This window comes from Typopeltis vanoorti, chromosome 9, assembly GCF_054136105.1.
Source record: "Typopeltis vanoorti isolate ZY-2024b chromosome 9, IOZ_Tvanoo_1.0, whole genome shotgun sequence".
In the NCBI taxonomy this organism is placed as follows: domain Eukaryota; kingdom Metazoa; phylum Arthropoda; class Arachnida; order Uropygi; family Thelyphonidae; genus Typopeltis; species Typopeltis vanoorti.
The window spans coordinates 38,730,948-38,748,339 of record NC_143557.1 but is presented as its reverse complement, the minus strand read 5'-3'; the positions used below and the strand labels follow the sequence as shown (position 1 = coordinate 38,748,339).

Here is a 17,392-nt window from a genome sequence, read left to right as displayed (position 1 = left end):
CCCCCCCTACTCCCTATACGGGAACAACATAGGCGTTAGCTGATTTTTTGATTTCATGTTGATTATTATATTACATTATATATATTTATATCCTGGAAGTTATTAATAGAGCGTTTATGGTAATGAATGCTAGCAGAGTACATTAGAATTAATACAGTATATCATTGAATCAAAATCACGCGGTGTACGCAACGATGTCATTTTGTATATTGTTTGTGTTACATGTTTTGTATATTCTCGTTCTCAGGTTTTTTAGTGTTCTGTTTAGGATTTGTGTACAAGCAAGATCATGTGTTTCCTGTTAGTTGTACACAGGACTGATACAGGCGTATGTATATTTATTTCCCCCTCATGTTTCTATCTTTAACCAGTTCCTTCTGTATAGTAAAGGTAATTTAGTTTGTTTGCTGAAGCTAATTTCGTGTCGAGACATTCTTTTTCACGCTTTGTCAGAAAGGTATCTATGGAAAGAAAATGTCTCGATTGGAAAATTTGCAAAAAGCATGACACATAATCCCTTACCTGCGGAATGGAATGTCACAGTGCAACCAAGAAATTATATTCTTGAGTAACCTTCATCCAAGTGAAAGCAAAGTTCACGACTGAGCTACTTGTGTATTGAGACTGTTGATTTCACATCAGTTGTCTTAAGCATCTCGTAAGGCAGAGTTTCCCAAACTCCTTGCTGTGTTTGCCTAAAGCAAGCAAAATTTTTTTGAGGAGCCGTCACAACTTATTCTTTAAAATAAACATGAAAAAAAATGGAAGAAACAATAAACATCACCATTTTGCAATTTAATGTTCCGTAAAATTAACAAATTTAAGTTTTTTAATCTACAGGACAGTTGTTTGATGCGAATCGCATTCGATTCATTAATTAAAAAAAATAGTGAATGTTTGTGAACAAGATTCGTGGAGCCCGCTTTGGTAAACCTACCATAATACACTCACGCTTACTTTTGGACCTGTATATTGCTATACATTATGGTTAAAGTTACTACCCAGACTAGTGTCGACCGTCATTGAGGTCTCATCAGTGGGAACCAGATCTAGGAAGATACAAAGGTTGAGTTAATGTCATCGCTCAGCAGTGTCAGCACAAATTTATTTGTAGATTTCTTTTGCTCACTTGGTTACAAATTAACTTAGTTGACAATAAATTATATACTTTTTTAATCTTCTATCAAAGTTTAAGCAAACAATGTTTGTGTTAGGATACTTTTATATAGAGGTTGTTCACAACAATTTGCCTTAGTATCCCATCTATCTATCAAAAACTTTTGCAAAATTTAAATATACCTCTGTGTATGATTCTTCCTTTTCTAATGCATTTGTCACATTGCTTTAATAAGTAAGGTATATTACCAAGACATAACTCCATTTAGAAAACCCATGCTGGCCATGAAATGCTGCTGTTGTCAACCCCAGTTCTGAATCTTCATTCTCATTAACTGCTCTGACACTTAAATCACAAATCCAGAAACACAGATTGGCTTATAATTTGAAGCCTTAGTCTTTTACTTCCATTATTAAGTGGAACACAATTTCCTCAGGAACTAATACAGCAACAAACAAACAGATGGCAAATATACTAGCCAAACGTTACTCTAAAGTAAGCAAACTGCAAACTGTGGAATACAACAAAGAAGACAAAAAGTGCAGGAAAATTGCAAAACATCTGCTAATACAATGATACAAAAATAGCATGCTATGCAGATGATTTAGCAATCTGGCACACAAGCAGGAAACCCCAATAATCTGAAAAAGTCCTGAATAATTCAATAAAAGGCTTAGAAAGATTGGGTAAAGGAACTCAAATTACAGATAAACCAAGAAAAAAACAAAACTGAGCATCTTCTTCACTGATAGAAAAAATAGACACAATTACAACCCCCAAATCAAAATATATAATACCAAAATAGAAAAAAATGGAGTCTCCAAAATACTTCGGCCTAACCCTAGATACAGAACTGAGATTTACAACTCATATTACAAAGATATTTAATAAAGCTCTTAAAAAGCTTAATATCATCAAAATACTTTGTAAAACAAAGTGGGAAAACCGAAGACACTTCCTGCTTGTGTGCCAGACTGCTAAATCATCTGCATAGCATGCTATTTTTGTATCATTGTATTCTCTGCTCTGGGCCTGGCTCCCACTAACAAGACCTCAATGGGGGTCGAAGCTGGTATGGGTAGTGGCCCTTCCCTTAATGCATAGCAGTATACATGTCTGCAAGATGTGCTGCATATGGGAGATACTGAGACAAGGAGCTGAGAGCTTGATCCACCTTTGCTGCGAGTTGCCATATACAGCACTCATACGACCCACTGTGGAATATAACTCATCAATCTGGGCTCCAGCTTCTTCTAGCTCAAAAGAAAAATTACAATCAAGAGCAGCAAAAATTATTATAGGTGCAGTCTCATCCACAAATAATTTAAAAGCTCAACAAGAGTGTGGGCTTCACACTCTTGTTCAGTGTGAAGCCCACAGCATACTAGAAGACAGAAGAAAACTCTCCACACTTAAATTAACTAACAATCAAAAGCCAACAACAGGATCACATCTTTCTCAGGACTTTCAATGTCTGGACAAGAAAATCTAGACTAAAGAAATCATCTACTGTACAATACGATCATGAAATTAAAAAACAGATCGACTTAGAGCACCTGTCCATTGAAATAAGCAAAGAGCCATTCTTTTCCACAATACTACCAAAAAATACGATGATAAACTTAAATCTCCTAGAATTTTGTTCAAAAAAGGATTCACAGCATGAAAATAAATCACTATTACTATTATTCCGGCCTCCATGGAGTCAAAAGACTCACCGCGGGAGGTTCCTCCCAAGAAACACAAAGTCCACCAAGACTCATCAAGGGGAAGTCCACCACACCACTCTCCAAACTCGTTGACCGCTCTCACCACTCTACCAGGCAATGCATCCCATGGCTCAACCCCCCCCTCCCATGTGAAGAAACCACTCCTCACCCTCTTGCTCTCACAGATTCCTTTCGCAAACTCCAGGGATGGCCCCCTGTCATCACCCCCTCCCACTGCCCAACCAAGCGAAAGAACTCTCCAGTGTCAACCCCGCAACCACCTCTCAACAGCCCAAAAGTCTCAACCACATCAAAAGTTTCACCTTTCCCTCCTCTGTCCACCAAACCCCGCAGTCCACACCCCCCCAGCCATCCTCATAACTATCATTGCACAGTCCCGAAACCATCCCTGCCATCCTCACCTGCACCCCCCTCCACAGCCAATCTATCTCCCCCCAAATCCTGGGGACCAAATCCGAGAACAACAGTCCAAGTGCAGTTCGACCAGGGTCCTACACAACGGAATGATAACTGTTTTATCTCTGCAGGTCAGTGTCCCCTCATTACTGCAGCAATCCTCTGTGCTACCCTCACCAACTCCACAGTATGTCCCCTAAACTTCAGGTCTCCACCAATCATCAATCCCAGATCTCCCATCTCCCCCACCTCCTCCAGTATAACTCCTCCCATAGAGTATGCAGTGTCCAATCGATGTTTCCCAAAACCCCAAGACCCCCCCCCCCCACTCACCCGTTCATCCATCTAGCTTATTGAAATCCTCTTGGAGGGCTGCTGCATCTGCACCATTACCAACAATCCCTCCCAGCCCCGCATCACCCACAAACAACTGAATATCCCCCCCGCAATCCACCGACATAAAGGCTAAAAGAAAAGGATTTGACACTATACATCACAAATAATCTAAACCATATCATTGCCTTCACTGGTGGATCATCTGATGAAGCACTTAACCAAGGAGGATCAGGGTTATTTTTCTCACTGTTCCTGGAGTTAAGGAAATGCAAATCAAAACCACAGCTAGCAAAATAGCTCAAACTTCACTTGTAAATTAACAGCCATACAAGCAGCTCTCAAGTTCTATCTCTCAAATCCAGTAATAAACATATACAGAACAAATACCATCTGCAGCAACTCAAAATCTGCACTTGAGGCATTAAAAATGGAAAAACAAAACTCACACAAGAAATTCACTAACAACTTTAAATTTGAAAAATAAGAACTGTACATTGCAATGGATACCAGCCCATGTAAATGTTGAAGGCAATGAAAGAGCAGACAGACCAGCCAAAGAAGCAAGATACTTACTTCAAAAATTATACCCACTATCACTAAATGACAACTCTGTCGCCAAAATAAGATTAGTAAAACAAACTATCAAAAAGAAGAATGATATCAGTGAAATTAATGAAAATAGAGAAATAACTACAATCATCGCCAGACTAATGACAGAATATTTTAAAGGCATGAAAATTCATCCAGGCTGTAGTAGAAACTATGAAACATGCAAGAACTGTCCAGGAGTTGAACTAACCTGCCTATATCTATTCTTGTCCAGCAGTTGCTGCTGCTCTACAGAAAATTGACAATAACCGTAGAGAAAAGCTCTAGTCCAAAGTTCAACAGATTGCCAAAGCAGTTGTACAGATCCACGGTCATATCTAGAAGCTCTTTAATGGACTTGAAAACAACATTAAGTGGAGCAGTTTTGCTCTGTTTTCACTCCTTTGGAAGTTTGTCTGGTATGACAAAAGTTGTTGGGAACATTCTCTCAGAACATGCAGTTATATATCCTCAAGCACTATAGTCTTATTAGCACGAAGTTTACTAAATTCCTCATATTTTCTACTCACTCTGCATCATTGCCCTTTCCTTTCTAATGCACTCAAGTTCTGCATGATGTTCTCATTAATGAAGATTAAATATCTATATGAATAGCTCATTTAATATATCAGCTATATTCTCTGCAGTAGTTATCATTCTACCATTTTCATGAATTCATTTTATAATCAGTCTTCTTTTTTCCTCATTAACTGCTGGTTCCTACTGCACTTTTTCAACCCTTACCAAATGGGTCATCTTCCTTGCCTGCTCTTGTATTCCTCATGCAACTGATTATCTTTTGCTTCCTCCATAATGCTGCCTTCTAGATTACATGGCTCACCTCATCATTAATCCATTTCATACCTACATTATTTAACCTTCTGAACTTTGGAATACATTCCAGACAGTGCCTCTGCCAGATATTTCTTATTTAGTTCCCAAGCATCATTGATCTCCTTTCTGTCTAATTCTGCATCTCATGATATAGCTGCAGGGCATCTCCTCAGTTTGTCGTAATCATCAGCCTTATAGTCCCACATATTTTTCTTTTTTGCAGAAGTTGTTATATGCTGGCCACCATCCAAGTTATCAGTTCATGGTGACCCTCACCAAGTGGAGATAGATTTCACAAATCATTTAGCTCATCCTCTGATGAGATGGAGATGATCGAATTCAATCTCCTCGATCCACATGTGTTCCCAGTTATGTAGGCAGCCTAGGTAGCTAGGTAGTTGTAGAAAGTATTTTTAACTTGGGTATAATTATGTTAAAGATACCAAGCAATTTTAAACCTGGTTTTACTCCATTTTTTCCCAAGTAAGCAAACAGACAAAATGTCAAGTTTGCACCTGCAATTGATGCAAGACTAGCTGATCCCACAGGTAGTGCAAGACCAAGGCAACTCGTGGTAAAGGTGGAGCAAGCTCTGATCACTAATCTTAATATTTACCCTTAATGCCAAAACACATCTCCAAGAAGGGGATGTATGATGTTTTGTATTAAAGGCAAGGGGCCGCTACCCAGACCGGTTTCGACCTTTATTGAGGTCTCATCAGTGGGAGCCAGGCTAGAAATACCAAGATTTAGTAATGCAGAGCTTGTAAGTACTTTACCAAAACAAGTTACCATAAGGTGTTATAACCTTATTAAATAAAAATCTCAGGAGGAGATATAAATGTAGAAAGTATTTTTAACTTGGATATAATTATGTTAAAGATACCAAGCAATTTTAAACCTGGTTTTACTCCATTTTTTCCCAAGTAAGCACAAAAAATTGCTTGGTATCTTTAACATAATTATACCCAAGTTAAAAATACTTTCTACATTTATATCTCCTCCTGAGATTTTTATTTAATAAGGTTATAACACCTTATGGTAACTTGTTTTGGTAAAGTACTTACAAGCTCTGCATTACTAAATCTTGATATTTCTAGCCTGGCTCCCACTGATGAGACCTCAATAAAGGTCGAAACCGGTCTGGGTAATGGCCCCTTGCCTTTAATACAAAACATCATACATCCCCTTCTTGGAGATGTGTTTTGGCATTAAGGGTAAATATTAAGATTAGTGATCAGAGCTTGCTCCACCTTTACCACGAGTTGCCTTGGTCTTGCACAACCTGTGGGATCAGCTAGTCTTGCATCAATTGCAGGTGCAAACTTGACATTTTGTCTGTTTGCTTACTTGGGAAAAAATGGAATAAAACCAGGTTTAAAATTGCTTGGTATCTTTAACAGCCTAGGTAGTTGTCTCACAAAAACTCAAGAAATTCATTTTCCTTGTGCCCTCCCCCCCAGCTGCTGTTCATATTTTTTAAATATTTTCTCTTATATATCTTATAGACTCTTATTTTCCAGGCTAATTTATCTATATATTTCCTTTACTTCTCTCCACATTGCCAAGTCTGTAGCAACAACCAACTAAAGATGACCCCAATTAAGTTGGGATCATCTCTCATTTGATGTTTGAGCACCCTGCAGACAGCAATGTGACATTCTTTCTGGTCATTGCCCAGCAGTCGCAGCACAAATTTTGCAGCAATGCATCTTGTGTTTGAAACCTTAGATACCATGCATTGCTGTCTCATATGACAGTCATGTATTCTCACAGACTTGATGGATAGTTTGCCCGTGATCAGCAAGGATAATCTTGCATACTTTTGCAATGTTTTCAAGAATGCTCATTGTTGACTGATTTTAGTATATCGTGGTGCATTTTTAAAAAGATTTTGCTGTGGCTCATAGATTATTGCCAAACACTACCTTAAGTATTTGGTGAGTTTTTGCAGCAATTTTTTTGAGGTTGAAGCCAAATTTGATGTTGATTCTTTGCTCCTTAAAATCTGCCATTTCATTTGAAGAAGAAAATCGCTGAAAAACTAAAAATACACATCTCAGGAATGTAGCTGCCCAACTTGCCTGTTGTTAGCATACTGATTCACAAAGGATACTTCTCGCTACTCCAACCAGTTTGCCTGCACTATTAACATTCCCCAAATTTGAGTACCACTAGTATACAAGGATGTAGAGTGTTTATCTTTTCAATGAAATGCATAGAGTGTATCTTTGGGATGAGGCCAGATTGCAAATATATCATCAGTATATCGTACCCAGAAGCAGAAGGATGGTTGATGGTTGGGATGATTGTATTAAAGAGAATTAAGATATCCTCATTTGTATGTTTGTCTTTTCTCAGTGCTTTTGATTAAGGTTTCACAGGTATGAGAGAGGTTTTTTTCAGTGTTGTTCTCATTAGAGACCAGACTGTAAGTTTGTTCAAATTGCTTAGGATTCCAGAAACTCATGAGTCACCTAAAAAGATCACTCTCATGTAGCTCCAGGGCTTGGATATCTTATGAATCTCATAGTTCTGTTTGAAACACTGTTCTGAACCTCTGCCTGACAAAGGCCAAGATCTCACCAAGCCTCATCCCTACACAGCAGTAGGCAGACCCACCATGTGCTTCTACTTAGCAACGAAGGCTAGGATGTACTCAGACTCAGACAAGTTGATGCTTTGGTTAATATTTAGATGTTTAGGATCTAATACCATTTCCAAAGACTCCCAGATTTTTCTCTCTGTTGTATCATAGCAGCGATGTAATAATCCCGATTTATGCCATAAAACTTGATGTCTCATTTACGAAGCATGTCATGGGTCAGCTGAAGAGAGCACGTGATGACAAAGCTGAGGCTTCACTCCTTCAAACTTTTTCTTCAATACGTTGTTCAGTTGATTTTTCTGTTTGTCCATAGTAAGATGACTGGCAATTGTACCATAGCTAATAGCCCACTTTAATGTCCAGGTGTTTATGTCAAGGTTTTGTGGATTGGAGTAGTGATCTCATCTTGATAAAGGGGAAGTAAATAATATTTTGAATTTATATTCCTTAAGTATTTTTGCTAGTTTTATGGAAATAGAGCTAATATATGGAAGCATGATGAATCCTCCGTTTTCTTCTTTGTTGGAAATTTCTCTGGCCTCATGTCGGTTGAGTAGTCTAGACATGTTGAAGAAAAGTGTTTATTAAATGTTGAAGTTCTTTGGCTAGTTCATCCTTGTCAGCGATTAATTGGCAAGCTCTTGCTCCTAGTGTGGAAATAATATCCAGTTTTTGAAGTCTGTAATGATGGGAAAAGGAATGTAGATATCTGTAGGCTTTCAAAATATAGAAACTTTTAATTTTCCCTATTCTAAGGAATGTTAGCAGAAGAGCCAGAATTGGGAGTGAACCATTTGATTCTAATTCATAGGTGAATTTTATGTTAGGATGTTGACAATTCAAGTCACGAAAATGCAGAAGTGAAGGTAGTCCTTGGTTCCAGACTAAGAACATATCAGTGTACCTTTTTCTGTAATTTTGGTTTTTGATGGTATTTTTCTAGGACCTTGTTTTTGAATGTTTCCATATAAAGATTTGCTAAAATGGTGAAAGAGGACTGCTGATGGCTAAACAGAGTTCTGTTTGTATGTTTTATTTTTATATTTGAAATATCTAGATAAAATACAGTGTTTGAGGAGTGCCGTGAACTTCTTAGAGAATTTATCTAGCAATGCAAGTAGTGTGTGTGTGTGTGTGTGTGTGTGTGTGTGTGTATATGTCACCAGTTTATAAAACTTGACAACACTAAATCCATAAAGTCTGGGCTTTCTTCAATAGAATGAATATTTCATTATGTATATACATTGGAAAAAGGTAGGCAATTTGAAATTCTTTATAATTTTCGTTTCTTTCATAGTTACATGGTGATCAGCATTCATTATTAAAAATTATAGAAACAAGTACTATAATAAACACAAAAACTTATTCTGATTCACATATGTACAGGAACGCTGACTAGTTTCGCTAGCATACTGTCTAGCTTTGTCAAGACTAAAAAAGGTGAAAAAATAATAAATGCAAAAAAATGAAAGAATACAGAACTGTTTATAACGGTTAGGCAACCAAATTTGACAGCTCGCGTGACAATGTGTGCATGTAGCAAGATGCTTCAGTCATTATTGTGAATACGCGTTACATAGTTTTTAGCGTACTGTAGTTCCACTATACTTGATCAATTAATCAGATTTTTCCATGTATCTTTCAATACTGCTCCTTCATGGAGTATTATGTTATAGTAAAACTTCAGTTTATTATAAACCAAAATAATCACTCATTTTGATCTTCATATTAAGGTTCATCATTTTTATTTCTTTTTTTTAGTTTTTATATCTGATCCATAGATGAAAGGGCACAAGACCTAGAGCACATTAGTGCAGTGTGTGTGTGTGTGGGCAAGAGGAATAGAAGAAAGGAGGAATCTGTTCACAATTTTCTTGAAGATGAAGTTGAAAGTTGTAATCTTTGGGGAAGGCAGAGTGGGGGCGGTGGGAGACTCTTCCAAAGGACAGAAGTAAATGAAATGAAAGAGGAGGCAGCGAAGTTAGTTTGGGGAGTTCCAAGATGGACTATAAAAGGGTGTTGATTAACAGTGACTCTTTAATGATTTTTGGAGGAGAGTGAAGGAATAATAATAATAATTATTTTTATTATTACACCCTCCATGGAGTCGACAGACTCATCATGGGAGGTTCATTCAACTGACAACATATTTATCATATAGAATCTTAAAGTCCTTAACACTCCTTGCATTAACAACACATTCTGGTAATGCATTCCATTCACTGACAATTCTCCATGTATAAAATCTACTCCTCGCACCCTTCACCACACTTTTACATAACTTCCAGGAATGACCTCTGGTTCTTTCCCTCTGGATTAATCTGATAAAATTCTCTCACACTAACTTAAATGTCTCTATCGTATTACCTCTCTTCCTCCTATCCACCAAACTCTACAATCCACATCTCTTCAACCCAGTGGTGGCCGGTGAAAATTTAAGGGGGGGGTGCTGCATATACAAAACAAACAAAAAAAAAACCACTTTTTTTTCCTAATCAGTAACGAATTTATTAATAAATAAATTTACATATTAAAAATTGCTTTATTAAAAATATGTCATCCTCACCACGAACAAACATCAATAATAAAAGTTTCGTATCAATAGCAATGACAAGTGCAAACGAATATCGGCGTTAGATCGCAGTGCATTTGTTTTGTGTAACGATAATCGAAAAAATATAATTCTTTTCATATTTTCAACAGTGACACTCATCATAATTCAGCCTTGTATCTATAATAAATAAATAATTATATGTTATTTTAACAAAATAAAATAAGATTTACAAAAAATAGTTCACCAGGCACACGCACCAATAATAAACGTTTCATATCTCACAGAAATAAGGCAAGTAAGCATACTAAAAATACACTGCTGTTTGAGCAGTTACAGTTGGGAATGACGTAATGTGCAATGACAAGAGCAAACAAATATTGGCATTAGATCGCAGTGCATTTGTTTAGTAATCTAAAGCGTTAATCGAACAATTCCAATTATTAACTATTCGATCAATGTCAAAACATAAGATGTAACCTTTAACATGTTGTACTGCACATATATAATGTTGTTGTAAGCATTGTTATTATTTATAAACACAAAATTTAATTTTTTCATTTTTTCCTTGGGGGTACTGCGGTGTCGCAGTGCTTATGTATGGGCTTCCACTTCTTCAACCTCTCTCCATAGCCAGTATTCCAAAGTCCCGATATTGTCTTAGTCACTTGCCTCTGGTCCCTCTCCAATGTCCACATCACATTGAAAACCAGGTGACCAGATCTGAGCACAATAGTCCAAGTGTGGTCTGACCAGTGTCTTATACAGTGGCACAACCACTTCCTTATCCTTGCATGTTAGAGTACTTATCATAGCAGCACTACGATGTACAACCCTAGCAGACTACTATCAACCATCACTCCCAAATCTCTAATCTCATCCACTTCCTGCAGTACTACACCATCGATATAGTACACAGCCTTATATTTCTGCACTTCAAAATGCAACACCTTGCACTTATTGATATTAAAACTACACCCCCACTCTTTTGTCCAAGTAAAAAGTCTATTCAAATCTTCCTGAAGGGATTTGGCATCAGCAGTGCTACTTATAATTCTTCCCAACTTTGTATCATCAGCAAATAACTGAAGATCCTCAGTCAGTCCACATGATATATCGTTTACAAACACGTTAAACAGCAGGGGCCCAAGAACAAAATCCTGGAGGCACATAGTGTCCAGTTCAGCAGAACACTTATCCATTAAAGTATCTGTAGAAGAAAGGCAGAAACTGAATGTCTGTGAGAGACAGATTGAAGTGGGGATGTGTGTGAGAGAGAGAGGAATTATTAATTATCTGGATTGCCCACTTCTGAATAGAATCGAGCAATCTGAGAGAGGATTTTGCTGCACCATCCCAAATATGGGAGCAATATTCCATGGCTGTGTAGATTTGAGCTTTGTAAAAAAAAAGTTAGCAGCTGTGAAAGTTTGAAGTAATGTCTTATGTGAAAAAGTACACAGAATTTTTTGGCAGCTGCAGAAGCTATAGTTGAAATGTGGTTGTGCCAGGAAAGATTGGAGGTGCAGGCTAGTACAAGAAGAGAAATCTGATCATGTTTGGATATCTCAGTATTACTGAAGGTAAGGGAGAGGAATGCGAGCTCTTTCTTCTGAGAGATCAGACAGAACTGAGTTTTGATGGCATTGAAGTTGACAAGGTTGTCCTTTCCCCACTGGGATACAGCTAGGAGATCTGAGTTCTGATCACTGGTCAGGGTAGAGCTTGAGGATTCTAATACATGAGCACTACAATATTTGTTGAATGAAATGGAGGAACAGAGTGTACTTTCATTGGCAAAGCTATGGATATGATTGGAAGTCTGTGAGAGCAGGTAATTTATATACAAGAGGAAGAGAGTGGGTGAAAAGAACAGAACCCTAAGGTACTCCTGCATTTGTTGGGAAGTGTGAGGAGAGTAAACCATCCATCATGACATGCAGTGAGTGACCAGTGAGAAAGTTGGCAATCCAGTTGCAGAGTTAGGAACGCAGACCATAGGATGGCAGTTTCTTCAGTAGGCCCTGTGCCAAACCCAATCAAATGCCTCTGAAATATCAAGGACAACCACGTGAGTTTCTCCAAATTTCTCCATAGCCTGAGTCCAGAGGTGGGTGGTGAAATTAAGATCAGCTGTAGATCTCGAGTTGCGGAATCCATACTGCTGGTCACTGATTAGTTGGTTGTTGATGACCTTCTTCATAATTTTAGAGAGAACAGAAATAAGATCAATTGGATGGTACTTTGTTAGTTGATTTTTATCACCATTCTTTCGGATGGGCTGGATGTGAAACTGTTTCCATGTTGTAGGGTAGATGCCAGTTGAATAGGATAGATTGAAGAGGTGCTACAGGATAGGTGTTAGTTTTGGGGCACAATTTTTTTAACATGATAGGTGGGATACCATCAGGTCCAAATGCCTTGTTTTTTTCACTCCAATGTAGGAGTCACTAAGTTGGGCTTGTCTTTATGTGAGGTAACTACACCACCATCTGGATGTGATAGTGGTGTTGGAAATCTAGTGGGTGGAAGTTGTACCCAGTTGCCTTGGCAAGGGACCAGAAGGAGTGACTGCCATTTGGGTAGGAGGTGAGTTTGCAGCATTTGGCCCTTTCAAAGTCTGACTTGGCGATGATTCTTTTGCAGCAGTTGCAAGCTGCAGTATAGGCAGACTGGACAGCTCGAGTTTTGGTTTTGAGCCATTTATGGTAAGGAGAGGTTTTTTCTTTTACAGCATTGGCACATTCTTTTGAGAATCAAGGCTTGAATGGTGGCTGAAAATTTGGAGTGGAATATGAGATGAAACCCTTCATTCCTGTGAGGATTATTTCTGTTATTTGGTCTGAGCTGGTGTTTGGATCAGAAGAACTGAAGCAATAGTCAGACATGGGATGTAGGAATAGAAGTCGCAGAGGTCTTCCCAGTTGGTACCCTTGTAGTGCTGAAGGACACGAGTCTGTGAACTGGTGGGTGAAGATTGTTCTGTGGCAAAAGTGTAATCTGGAGTATACACATATATTAAGAGTACACACATATAATTACTAAGAAACAAGCTACATTGCAATTTACATGGTATGCTAAAGTCTCAGCAATTTGATCAACCATTAAAACCAGCTTGACCTCTGGAAAAAAAAACAACCTTACTGCATCAAAGCTAGATTCCTGTTATCATTATCTATTTGGTTATAAATCATTAAGAGATATATTAAGCTAGATAGCAACATTCACTCACATAATTATTTACATAAATTAGAACAAAACAGTATAGATGATGGTCAGTTAGAATTAGAAGTAAGTATTTATTTGCTGAAAACTCAAACTTCAGTGGACTGAATGTATGCTATCCAACTTCTTGGGATTTTATGCCACCATTATTACTAAGATTAGGATGGTTGATCAAAATTTCATAGGCATCTTTAAATTTGCATTCATACCCGGTTTTTGTATGAATTCAAATTTTTGTGACTTTGTAGATTGTAATGTAGCTTGTTTCTTTGTATATATATATATATATATCTATACTCTAGATCAGGGGTTTCCAACCCTATGCCCGCGGGCACCATGGTGCCCATTGACCAATTTGTGTGTGCCCGCCGCTGTTCAACCGTGTGCCGTATAGTTTGAAATAATCACGCAACAATTCATGGCATGCTATATGATGCATGCGTTAATAATGATATATGACGAGTATTAAATGCATATAATGTAAAGTAGACGTGCATTCGAAGTTGTTCATTCCAGTTTAAGAACTGGAATATCATAATAATTATGAAGCACTGGCCAATGAAATGCAATGCCAAAGATCACACTAACTTACATATATATATTTAAATTTTTATATAATGTAAATCAACTTTTAAGTAATAAAACATTTGATTATAATGTAAACTTTGTATGTATTCATTTAACAAAAGAATTCAAAAAAATTGCTTGAAAAAATAGATGGTGCCCGTCGCCCTATCGGTATTTTAGAATGTGCTCTAGGAAACCAAAAGGTTGGGAACCCCTGCTCTAGATCATAGATGGCCAACAGACTCGCAGCAGGATAAAAACTATATTAAATTATATGTATTATCAATTTAGCTATTAGTTTCGAGCGCAGATTTTCTGATTGATATACTAGTTATATTCATTATTTCTGATGACGGAAACAATTTATATTCTCAACAGAGAATCAAAATTGCTTTATATATATATATTATAGATATATACAGAAATATGTAATTAAATTTAATTTAACAACTTATATTTAAATCAATCAAGTATTTTATATTGTTCTCCCAGTAGTAAAATGATTTAACAAATATAGTAATTCAATACATATAACTATTGCCTTGAAAAAATGCAGAGTTTTTTTTTTTTTTTTTTTTAAGTTCTATCTAAAAGTGTGTGGCCCGTGACGCTACCACTCATCATATATTGGCCCTCATATACAATGAAGTTGGCCACGCCTGCTCTAGATGATGACCTTGCCATGAAGGTCGAAACATCAAGTGATTATTTTGGTTTATATTAAACTGAAGTTTTACTACAACATGTTAGTTTCTATCACTTTTAATAATGAATTCATAATTTTCAGTGAATCTTTTTACTTATTATTTTTGTGCATTTTTTAACAAACTGGAGTAATTTGTTTTGTATGCTTCTTGAATTTTGTGTAACTTCTTGTAAAAGGAATGTTAAATAAGTAACAAAAAAATTTTAATTTCTTAGTTTTCAGCTTTTTAATCTCATCTATTTTATTTTATCAGCCAGAATTCTCCCCCCCCCATTCCGCATATACATACATTCATATGCTCTTCAGTTTTTATCCCAAATCACTAAGTGCATTTTGGGGTACAAATATAAAGTGAATAGGCATTCCTTCTGTATCTTCACAAATTGTACATTACACATTCAGCCACCATGCCATTAATTATCTGCTTTCCTCCTCCTTAGCTCACTGTTGTCATAAATAGGTGACACTAACCACCTTACCATTGCCCGGCACAACTTCATATCCCTTTCAGCATCCTTTTTATTATTTTCTTGACCTCCATGGAGTCACAAGACTCATCGTAGAAGGTCAACACTTGTCAGTAGAAAGTCTATCATACCACTCCTTAAACTCCTCCACCATTTGCACTTTCACCACCCTCTCGGGCAATACATTCAATGCCTCTACCATTCTCCATGCAGAAATCTTACTTCTTACCCTTTTATTTACTAATTCCTTTTGTAACATTCAGGGATCACCCCCTGTTCTTCTTCCTTCCCCTCATTCTATCACATGAAAAACCTCAGTGTTAATCTGATACCTCCCCCCTCAACAGAACAGATTGAATGTCTCATCCCCCCCCCCCCCCATCTTCTGTCCAGCAAACTCAGTAGTCTGCATGTCCTCAGTCTGGCCTTGTGAGATCACCATTCTACAGTCTCGATATCATTTTTATTATCCATTTCTGCACCCTCCCCAAGGTTACTTCAAATTCCACTGTGTTCAGATCTGAACACAGAAGTTCAGATGTTGTCTGATCAGAGCTGTATACAATGGGACCACCATACTTTTATCTCTTGCAGTCAATGTCCTCTTCAACATTGCAGTAATTCTCTGAGATGTCTTCACAACTTATGCAATATGTCTGTGAACTTCAAACTTCTATTTACAATTACCCCAAGATCTCTTTCTTCCTCTGCTTCTTCCAGCATAACTCCACCAATTGTGTATGAAGCATCCCATTTGTGGATCCCAAATTTCAAAACCTTACATTTTAGTTGCATTAAACTGATAACCCCTATTCATTTGCCCATCTTTTTAGCTTATTCAAATAGTCTTGAAGAGCCAAAGCATCAGCACTATTATTAATAACCCCAAACTTCCCATTATCTGCAAACAACTGAATATCTCCCTGTATCCGGTAACAATATCATTGATATAAATATTGAACAGTAATGGTCCCAGTAATGTGAACCCTGTGGAACTTGACTTGTAACCTTTCTATTCCCTGATACTGCCTGCTCCCTCATATACCACTTTGCCATTATCTATCACAACTTCATATCCCATTTGACATCCTTTTTATTATCTCTGATATTTATCAGAACGTCAGCAGTCAGTCCAATCCAGTAACCAGATATCCAAATCCATATGTTGCAACTTAAAAATGAACTTACCATGTGGCAAGTTTGTTTTTAAGTTTTTAGGCACCTGTCAAATGCTTTTGAAAAATCCAAAAAAAAATAACTGTGTATGCCATACCCTCATCCACTGCTCTTGTTACTCTATTGTAAAAGGTAACCACATTACTAAAACAAGAGCTTCCTTTAACAAATCCATGCTAACCTCCATAAATAATATTGCCCTCATCTGACCCATTCTATATACAAGTTCTTACCAGTTTCTCCAAGATCTTAACAACTACAGAAGAAATTACAAACAGGCTTATAGTTTGATATCTCTATTCTACAACTTTATGCAGTAGCACACTGAGTTCCACAACACATTCCCTTAAAACACGTGAAATTCCATCTAGTGTCCTTGCCTTAATGACATTTAGTATACACAGTAATTGTACTCAGTACACATCCTCTTCATTCACTTGTAATACTTCACCACACACATCATCCTTCTGGGAATAAAGCCTGCTGTACCGGGATGGGAAACTAACAAAGTGATCATTAAATAGTTTAACTATGTCATCTGCATTGGTCACCTGAGCCTAATTTTCATCCAGCAAGTTAGTCCATCCACTATTATTTTTCCTCTTACATACCACATAGTGAAAAAACTCCTTGGATTGCCTAGATTTTTGATGTTGAGAGTTTATTATCCGCAAGGAGATGTGCTTTGCATTATAGGAGATACTGAGATAGGAGTGATGAGAGCTTTCTCCACCTTTGCAACGAGTTGCCTGGTGTTTCTAATGCTCCTAACCACTACCTTACCCCAGTCCTGAAGATACTTTCAGGTGTAAACTTTGTTTGCTCACACTTGGATAAAGGATTAAACTAAACTTATTATTGCCTAGATTTTTCTCCTTACAATACTAGTCACTTTCCTAGCCTGAGCCTTATATTCCTCATGCAACCTTTCTCCACCTCTCTCTTTATGTCTTCCATAATCCATTTTTTATCTGCAATTCATCCTTTATTTTTCTTATCCATTTGACTCCAAATTGTTCTATCTTCTTCATTCAAGGTATACAATCTGCCATTGCTGTCAACAATTTTTTTTCTTAAGTATCTCCCATGCC

General features: G+C 37.3%; 1 protein-coding gene across 3 annotated transcripts in view; it reads left to right on the top strand.

The window, feature by feature from the left end:
- The first annotated feature begins 272 nt into the window (after window positions 1-272).
- LOC150102983 (hexosaminidase D-like) overlaps window positions 273-17,392 on the top strand; it is a 229,779-nt gene continuing 212,659 nt past the window's right edge. For all 3 annotated transcript variants that reach the window (XR_016548766.1, XM_090397339.1, XM_090397338.1), the window contains exon 1: window positions 273-328. The gene's annotated coding sequence lies outside the window, so the exon portion shown is untranslated. The remainder of the gene's footprint in view (window positions 329-17,392) is intronic.